The sequence below is a fragment of the Miscanthus floridulus genome, chromosome 9 (genome assembly GCF_019320115.1).
Source record: "Miscanthus floridulus cultivar M001 chromosome 9, ASM1932011v1, whole genome shotgun sequence".
Classification (NCBI taxonomy): Eukaryota; Viridiplantae; Streptophyta; class Magnoliopsida; order Poales; family Poaceae; genus Miscanthus; species Miscanthus floridulus.
The window spans coordinates 129,907,120-129,917,050 of record NC_089588.1 but is presented as its reverse complement, the minus strand read 5'-3'; positions in this window follow the sequence as shown (position 1 = coordinate 129,917,050).

Sequence of the window (9,931 nt, the reverse complement as noted above, 5' to 3'; positions counted from 1 at the left end):
GCCCACCCTGGTTGTAGCGGGTCTTATGTGGGCAGTGAGTTACCCTGTGTCCATATCACCGATAGTAGCCCCCAAAGGACATGAATGATTAGCCAGTAGAAGGCTTTGTCCTTTGTGTGCCTACTTGCCGATGTAGTCTGGTATTTCAGGTATTTTGTATCATTAAGTCCGGTTAAAGATAAAGAAGTGCCAGCCAGGGAATCCGATGCGCCTTATCTTTCCCGCCCAGTCTGGTACACTGGTGACCAGCGTGGCTATAAAAATAGGCATATGGTTGCTGTCTTCTAGGTTTACACCACATGTTCTTCGTCCTTGAAGTTTTCAGATCTAGTGAACATCTTTGAGTGTCTTCACCCCCATGGCTTCCTTCCCCCAACACCACCGGCTCCGGTGACGATGCTGGGAGAATGATAGTCGGGTAAGTCTCCTCGGGCATCTAGATGCAGCAAGGGCTGCACAACCTAGATGCTAGAGCAATGCTTGTGAATTTAGGGGGTCGAACTTCGATAGATGCCCGGGGATGCTGATGATTATATTACTATCAAAGCACATGTGGTTTATCCATCAGGTCTCATCTTCGGAGTCGGTTCATCATCTCCCCTTGCACGAAGGCGATCCTCCTTTCCCTAGGGCAGCGGAGAAGGTGCACACCACTCCCGCCCTGCATCATCTACGGTAGATGCAACAGGAAGGCTAGTGAGGCGCTCCTTGTTCTCGGTGTCTAGGTCTGCGGCCCATGCCTTGCAGGATTCTGGTGGTATTTGCTGTTTATGCAAATTCTCCCCCAGCTTCTTTTGACAAGGCATGGTGTTCTTCACTGGGTATGGGCTTATCCCATACTCGAATGATTTTTTGTTATTGTACACCTTGTAGTCTTCCAGCGGTCTTTAACATTATACACATTTCGAATGTAGCAAGGTTATGAAATAAAGAAATTATTTTAATGAAACTCTTACTTCATATATATGTTATCGAAGGAGAATAGAATGTTATTGAAGGGAGCAGGTGGGGACCAAAAAAGTCCGGTACTGAGCTGTTCGTCTTGTTTGACCAATACGTGTGACGTGGGAAAATGAATTTGTCCTTCCAAAGTTAATGACCGGATCAAATTACTAGTGTATCCTAAATTACAGTTATGTGATACTTTTCAAGATCAATTGGCTGAAAAAATTTCTAGGGAGAAACCAATGGTTCCTCACTACTCCAGGACTAATTTGTAGGGGCGGCTCCAGATGATTTCTATGAGCGGTTTTGGCAGCCGCCCCTATGACGCCATTGCTACAAGTCGTCGATTTGTAGGGGCGGAGAATGATTTGTAGGGGCGGCATTTTCCAGAAATCACGGTTCCGGGCCCAAAAAATAGCAAAAAAATCGCAAAAAAATAGCAAGTTGTGGCATTTTTCGAACCAAAAAATAGCAAATCGTAAAAAAATAGCAAGTCGTGGCATTTCGGGCCCAAAAAATAGCAAATCGCAAATATAGCAAGCCGATGGGATTCAAACCCTTGACCTCCCACTCACGTGAAACACCTCTAACCACTGCACCTCACAATCACTTGTATTTATATTGGATTTTCTATCTCCTCGTATTATTCAACCGAGCTTAAATTTAGTGTTTTGAGACCTAAACGAATTCAAATAAAAAAGTTTTCAACTACAAAGTTGTATACCTTTTCAAGATCTATAACTTTTGTTTTCCTATTTGTCCATCCGAGGTCATTTAAAAATTTTGAATTTCAAAATTGAGAAATTTAAACGTAGTTTTCCTTCACAAGATGATTTTCAATCAAAAAGTTATCAACTACAAAGTTGCATAACTTTTCAGATCTACGAGTTTTTTTTTACTGTTTGTCTATCCAAGGTCGTTTAAAAAATTCAAATTTTAAATTTGAGAAATTCAAAAGTAGTTTTCTTGACAAGATGATTTCACTACAAGAAATCCTTTAATCCGTGACGGATTCACTGTGATGGATTCAGGAAACGTCACTAACAGGATTTGCAACCTAGGATATCCAGCCCATATCCAAAACCCGCTTGCATATACAGAGGCCTAACCTAACAACAGCTGCCCCTCCTCTCCGCCGGCCGCCGCTCCCAACCCTCTCCCATCTAGGCTGCCTCCCTTCTCTTCCCCGGGCACAGCCATCCCCTGGCACAACGACCATCCCAGCATGGAGGAGGCCGAGGGCGGCGCTCCACCCCGGCCCTCGGAGCGGCGGAGGCCTGCCGTTGTGCGCCTGCGCGCCCGCACACCCATGCCCGAGGTCGCTACACCGAAACCCTAGGCGAGAGCGTATGGAAGTGCAGCAGCAACACGCGCAGGTGGATCTGAGTGGGACGACCATGGGGATTCTGGTGACAGTGGTGGCTCTGATCTACTTTGGCCTTGGCTGGCCCCTGCGTCTCTCCTCTTGGCCATCAGCTCCCAGGTGAGCAGCACTTCGTTCTCTTGCAATCGATTCTTGGGTCAGATTTGAGCGGTGGTGCTTGGGGCCGGTTTGGATTTGTTGCAGGTGCACCATAGGAGGGGGAATCGAAAAGGCATGTTGGTGCTGGCTGTTAGGTGCGCTCATGGCAATGGCGTTGATATATTGCTGTTGTGCACAGGCACTTTCCTCCGTCTAATCTGTCTGGCACCTAAAAGATTGGGTAACAATTGTGTAGGGCTACTTAGGAGTTCCAAGTAGTAATTTGTTGATTTCTTTATGATTTGAAGAATAATGTCATCTATAGTCTATATGACCTTAAGTAGGGTCTGTTATTTAGTATTTATCCAACTTGCTCTTTTGTTTCCAGGAAAAGTTGAGGTTACATGAGACAGATTTCAGCATAGAAGTTTTATTTTATATGAAAATGGTACTAGGTTTGAAGTAATCTGGTTAGAGCCCGTGTGTTTTACATTAGAAAAGGTGGTTAGCATTTTTTCATGGCTCTTAACTGTAGGGACTTAGTGTATTGGAGTGATGAACTTAGGCTACTATTGTTTGAGTTAAGGCAGCAAGTAATTTATCTATGAAAAGCAATTGTTTGCTTCATGTCTGCAGCTTGTGTTTGCCTTTGCACTTTTATTTTTAACACATATGCTAAGGGAATATTTGATAAACAATCCTGCTAGATAAATATAAATGACTAACATAATATTATCAGTCTATGATTGGCATGTATATAAAAAGCATTGCTTGAGGATGCTTTCTTCTTTGTTACATAATTTATTGTGCCAATTTAGCTTAAGTAGAAGAGAAATTGGAATTGATTTGGTCAGTTTGTCAATTTTCTCTAGCACTCAAGCTGCTGTCTTTGCTCTGTGCTTCTGACCGGTGTATGTTCTGGTGTTGGGCGTCTGGGCGTGCTCTCTCAAAGCTGCTGTTCGGTGCAAACCAGCACCTGCAGCTTTAGCTGCTCTTGATTTCTTGGTTGTTCTGGGTCTCTGTCGACAGCTCTGTAGTTTCTTCTCTAGTGCGTGCCTGGCTTTTGCTCTGAATTTGTTCTAGTGCAGCAAGTCAGCCTATCGTTAGTGAGCAACAATTTGTTCTGGCAGCTGGCAGCCTTGATTTTCATATCAACAACATAAGCTATTCTTTAACAACAATAGCTGTAGCTATCTACTTTCTCGACCTTGATCAGCTCTACAACTACAGAGTTTGGATCTGTTTATGTTACTTTCAGCAACTCGATTATCTTATTTGGAATGCAACAGTGAAGGTAATTGTCACTTGCAGGCACACTCGGTTGCATGCTGGTACCTTAGTAATAGTTTTACCATGTTCTTTTAGCTATCAGTTTAGTTAGTTTAAAACCTTTAACTTCAGCTTAGTTGTTTCTTTCCTTGGTTCAGTACAGTAGCAGTAGTGCAGTTCGGCTGTGGGTAAATTTCAGATTTATTGGCTAATTTGGATAAATTCTGTACAGGTACTTTCTCTCTGCGATGATTTATGTTAAGTTAAACTTGGTGGCAGCAGCAATAGAGGTCTTGAAGATTTTTGTACAGGTATCTGCGATGGAATAGAATGCCAAATGAGTATTACGTGTCCTCTGATTATTAGAATTTTCATATTTATAACACCTGAAGTATAATTATTTCTTATTTATTCCAAATGTTTAATCTGGAAAATGGTTATACATTAGACAACCAAATTTTCTACATATGTGTAGTTGGCTTAGTGAAAAATAGCTTCTGATATGCAACAATTATTAGTTGGCTTAGATGAAGGAGATTTGATTGACGATGAGAATTCTAAGGTCCTAATTCCTCCATGTTGTCAAGTCTTAACTTGTTTTTCTTCCCTTCCTAATTCAATCTAACTCTAATGCTATGTAAGAACACAACTACTTGTCATGCTGCTGCTCTAATGTAAGGATAAGTTTACAGAATATTGTGTTTTTAACATGCTGTGCTCTTGTGATGACAATATTAAGCATATTTTATCTTCCCAAGCCTTTAGAGCCTCACCAGATAATTGTAGCCTTGCTGTTTTCACATGTATCAGTTCCGAACATATTTGTAGATGTCCTCTTCATGAGGCTTTGTATGATGTAAACCAGGAGTGGTTCTCCCTTGTTGCAGCAGCTTGCTGCTAATCAATAAAGGTTCCTTTGTCATAAAAAAAATATTAAGCTTCTGCTGCTATTAACCACCATATTAAGCTATTTGTAACATGCTGCTGCATATGCTATTGTAACAAGCTACTGCTGCTATTTTTTAGATTTGTCTTTGTATAATTTGGTACAAGCTACTGGTGCTATTGTAATAAGCTACTGCTGTTATTGTAACCGCAACTGTCTTTTTTTTAGTTGGACATGTTCTTCCAGATTTTTAGTTGAACAGTAACTATTGGTGCTGTTAACTTGATGCATTTTGCTGCTGCTAACTTGTGTCAAGTCAATTTCGATCAAGTTAAGCGATACATGGTGGTATATATTTTGTTGCTACTGCTCGCATTTTGCTGTTGCTGCTACATGCATCAAGCTGCTGGGCTTCTATGCATTCTGTGTTGTTGGCTTGTGCCATGGTAAACTATATGGCTTTATGCACTTCTGTATGTTAACTATTGTTGGATGAATACTTGTAATCTGATGTTGGTTGCAAATTTATGTGATATATTGTTGGATGGAAATATGAGTTATTTTATTTAATGTGTGGGCTGTGTATTATTTTATTTAATGTGTGGGCTGTGTATATTGTTGCAACAGTAATTATTTGAGCTGTGTGTGGGCTGTGTATATGGGCTGAATGTTCAAAAATGGGCTGTGTATATGGGCTATATGTGCTGTAGTAGTGGACTGAAAAGTGGGCTAAAAATTAGTGATGAATTTGGGTTGCAATATGCTGAAACGGGCTTGTGAAAATGGCTGAAAAATTGATGCGAAAATGGCTAAAATTGGGCCAAACTTGGCCCATCTTTGATTCTGGCCTGTTAACAAATGAGCTGGTGTATCTTTGATGTGGCAATTGATTCGTGATGGTTATTTTTCGTCACAGGAAATGGGTTCGGGCTGGACTAACTAGGCCTCGGGCTCTATCGTGACGGTTTAAAACCGTCACGCATGTCAATCCATGATGCTCAATCTGTGATGATTTCTGAAACCATCACAGATGCTGTTTACTGACGGTTTTTCAGTGATCCGTGACGAAAATTTTCCATCATGGATTAACAGGATTCTTATAGTGTTTGAAATGACAAAGTTGTCAACTATAAAGTTGAATAACTTTTTGGATCAACAACTTTCATTTATGTTGTTTCTCCATCCGAGGTCATTTGAATAATTTCAAATTTTTAAATTCAAGAAATTTAAACGTTGTTTTCCTTGACAAAATGAATTCAAATGAAAAAGTTGTCAACTAAAAGTTCTATAACTTTCCGAGATCTGCAACTTTTATTTTGGTCATTTGTTCATCCGACATAGTGGTAATAACATTGTTCACAAATTTTACATATCCCTCTTATAGTTTATGGAAATTTTGTGAACAATGTTATTATCACTTTGTCGGATGAAGAAATGACCAAAATAAAAGTTGTAGTTCTTGATCAGTTCTACAACTTTTATGTTCATGACTTTTTCAGCTGAAATCATTTAATGTTTCAAAATGATGTTTGAAGTTGCCATTTTTTTAAATTCAAATTTTAAATTGATAAAACACAGTCACATGAAAAGATGACCAAAATAATAGCTATAAAACCACAATAAACTGATAGAGCATGATTTTAGAAAATTTTAGAAAAAAAATCATCAAATTTGAAGTTAGTACGAGATAGAAAGACTAGTTACAAGTTTTATCTAGAGATTAAAAAGAGAAATCAGAGTTCAATAATTTAAAAGTTGAATTTCTAACAGCATTTTGAAATAGTAAATGATTTCAAATGGAAAAGTTGTAAACAACAAAATTCTATAACTTTTCGAGATCTACAACTTTTATTTTGGTCATTTCTCTATCCGAGATCATTTGAAAAAATTCAAATTTTAGTACTAAATTTTTACTATTCGGCGACTACAAATCGGGTTTGTATGGGCGGCTGGATATTGAGCCACCCCTATAAATAGGGCTATTTGTAGGGGCGGCCCGTTTGGGAACGATTTGTATATAGAGCCGCCCCTATAAAAAAGGAGGCGTTGGTACAAATCTTTTCTGTAGCAGTGCCTCTAACACACTTCTTTAATATATCCGTCATTTCAGATGTAGTACTGAATACGCTGTACAAAAATAACAGACACAATTCAAAATCATAGCAGAGTACTTTAAATATCCAATTATTAACTACAAACGAATTGATACCTCATACAATAGTAACAAAGCCTTACACTTGAGAAAAAATATGCTTTGTTCACAAAATAACCTCAACCCGAGACATGGTGATCTTAGGTTTCCCTGATTTTGTTTGGCAACTCATCCATCCAGCATGGCGTGTATATAAAACAACTTCTCATGTGCTGAGAAGGATCGAGCTTATTTGTTGGCAACAATTTCCCAAGTCTTCAAGTATCGAGCTGCTCAAATGATACACCAATGCTCTTGATGATGATCTGTCGAACAAGATAATCTCTTTGTAAGGATGAAACGCAACAATACGAAATCGAGAAAACGCGTGACACTCTTCAACTCTAGCATCAGTGGGTAGAATAAAACTATCGTCATCAGAGTTCCACTCGAATTCTTGTTCCCCTTGGTCTTCTTCTTCGTCTTCGTTCTCATTGTCAAAGTTTATATTTCATAAGATCCAGGGTCCACAGTCACTGCTTAGACACGGAAACGCAGGCCCCCAACCACTGTCGTGTCTCAATTTCCACTCAACCTGATCATCACTCGATTCGTCAAGGATCCAGACCCACAGACGATAGTTAACATCGAGTAATGCGTAGTAAATCCCCTTCTTAGACTTTCCTAGAACAAAGTTCTTTTCTTGGAAACCACTTGGTTTTTTTATTACTCTGTAAGAGCAATTTGACAATGATATCCTGCAAAGTGATCGAAGAAACACGTAAGAAAAGGTTTGAATTACATTGGTCAATGCTGCATGGAACTTTTGTTTGGAGATCGAGCTGGACAAGTCAAAGCAAAGAGGGTCTCTAATTTCTTATATACTCATATAACCATATTATATTATAAATAAAGTAAGGCAGTAGATACATACATACCTCATGATAAAGTCAGTTTGGCAGTGAACGTAGAGTGCGCCACGCCAGTATTCAGCTTTCCTGCCGCCTATAGTTCAACAAATCCTCGATCCAGTTGCATGTCGGCGACGGTTCCTGCAGCCTCACCCTGTCGAACAAATGACTTGTCCTCCCATAGCCCCGTCGCGGACGAGAAGAACCTGAGGATCCATGGCGACAGTGGCCATTCCGAGCGCAGCAAGGCACTGTCAAGCGTAGCTCGGGGACGAAGCAGCTTGGCCTTGGGGACCAACAACATCTCGTAGTGCGACGAGACAGCAGGGTCCATACTCGACGGCGTACGGATCCATCCTCACCGGGCGTTCGGGCAACGGGGCGTGGCCACCGGTGGCAGGGTTGTGCACCCAGTCGTACAGCAGGAGGAGGCCGTTGCAGTGGTCGCCGACGAGGCCGTTGGGCATCCAGTAGTCGTCCAGGTCCACGGAAGGGCGGGCGAAGAGCTCCGCGTACTCCACCCTGTTGTAGCTGAGAACGAGGCCTGCCAGTGACCGCGGGAGGATATCGGCGTGCTGGATGCCACGGTCGTCGATGAGCGCGCGCCACGAGATGCAGACCTAGCGGGAAACGGCGAGGCTTCGAGGCGGCAGTCGGCGGAGGACGTCCGCCAGCACGTCGTCTGGGAGCAGGCGCGCCATGTCCCCCCTGGCGCACCATCTTGCTATATGCCTGCCATCTCCCTTTTCTGATTTTCTCTTCCTTTCTGGCCCTTATAATACGTTGAGCAGAGTACGTACGTGCAACGCTTCCTTCTCTAGCTCTCGTTCTCGTCCTCGCCCCGTATATATGGTGGCTGCCGTCCGGGTCCGAATCGATTAGGAATTGTTGCGACTCCGAGTCCGTGGCAGTGACCTAGTTTTCCCTGGGCTGGAGCCCCACGAGAAAACAGGCCAGGGGCCAAATTATCACTACGTTTGGAAGCCCCACGTGAGGGGCAGGGCGACCCATTTTCCCCGAGCGGATTCTCCCCGACATGCGAGGCCAGGCAACGTACCAGGCGACAACGTTGCGTCACTTTTCCAAAAGCATGCTGGGACGGGGGACGGCGCCCTGGAGAATTGAATATGGCCGCTAAAATCTCTCCCTGAGCAGAGACGGACCCAGGATTGTCCAAAGACTAGGGCCATTATATTAGACATTAGTACTAATTGTGCTTGACTATAGAAAAAAAATGATAATTTGTAAGGGATAAGACTAGGGCCATGGCCCTAGTGGCCGTATTGCTAGGTCAGCCACTATCTGGCATCGGTACTGCGGGCTAATCTTGCCCTAGCTCCCAAACTAGGCCTAATAAATTAGAAAACCCCTTCAGGCTCGATCTCCCCTGTCTTTTCCTTTGGCTCGTGGCACAAGGGCCTACTCCCTCCACCCGCACTTCCTACCGTGTGAGCCGGCATGCCCTGCACTGCCCGGTTAATATCTAGAGACTTCAAAAAGAATCCCAACCTCTGTAAATCAATTTTTAGAGGAAAACGTGCTAAGAGCAAATTCAAGAGCCTCTTTATATCCTTATGTATTAATAGAGATCTTGATGAAAAATTGCCCTTCAAAAGCTTTTTTAATTAGATCTCCAAATATTGATATCTTCTATTTCTGGTTGCTCATTTGCCAAAGATAGAGAGCAGGGTCGACTCTCTGGAATGTGCACAAGATATAGAGCAACTATTGGAGGGTGAAACAATTTTAAGAGATGGGACACTTAACCCTTTCGCCTCTGAAGTCATGCATAGGTCTGTCATTATAACTTTTAAGCGTCTGATCATCCATTGCTATATCTGCTTTTATGAGCACATTGTTCATCGCCAATCTCGATGTTGCGGTGTTGTGTCTAAATCTAGGCGCCTCTAGAAATCTAGTGGCAGCTGGATCTAGAGCCACCACTAAAGATAGGAGCATTTTTAGTGAAGGTTGGAAATCTAAGCCGCCCTAGAAATACATTTCTAGAGATGGCTGGTTTTCAAACTAGTTTTTAGAAATGGCTCTAGGTATTCAAAAGCCATGTTGTTGTAAATCGTTTCTGTGGTAGTGAGTGGTGGAGATTAATTGTGGCATTATTAGGATATCATTATTGGAGAGGAATGTGAGCTGAGTGGGAGAACAGTGGTGGAGATTGGTGCTGTGCGAGATATCATTATTCCAGGAATCAATACACATGTAGCAGTATATAATAGTACAACATAATAAATAGAGTAAAATAGAAAAGGCACAAGCTGACAGCGAACTAATTTTTGCAGTAACACCGAATGACGGACTAATTTCTGCAG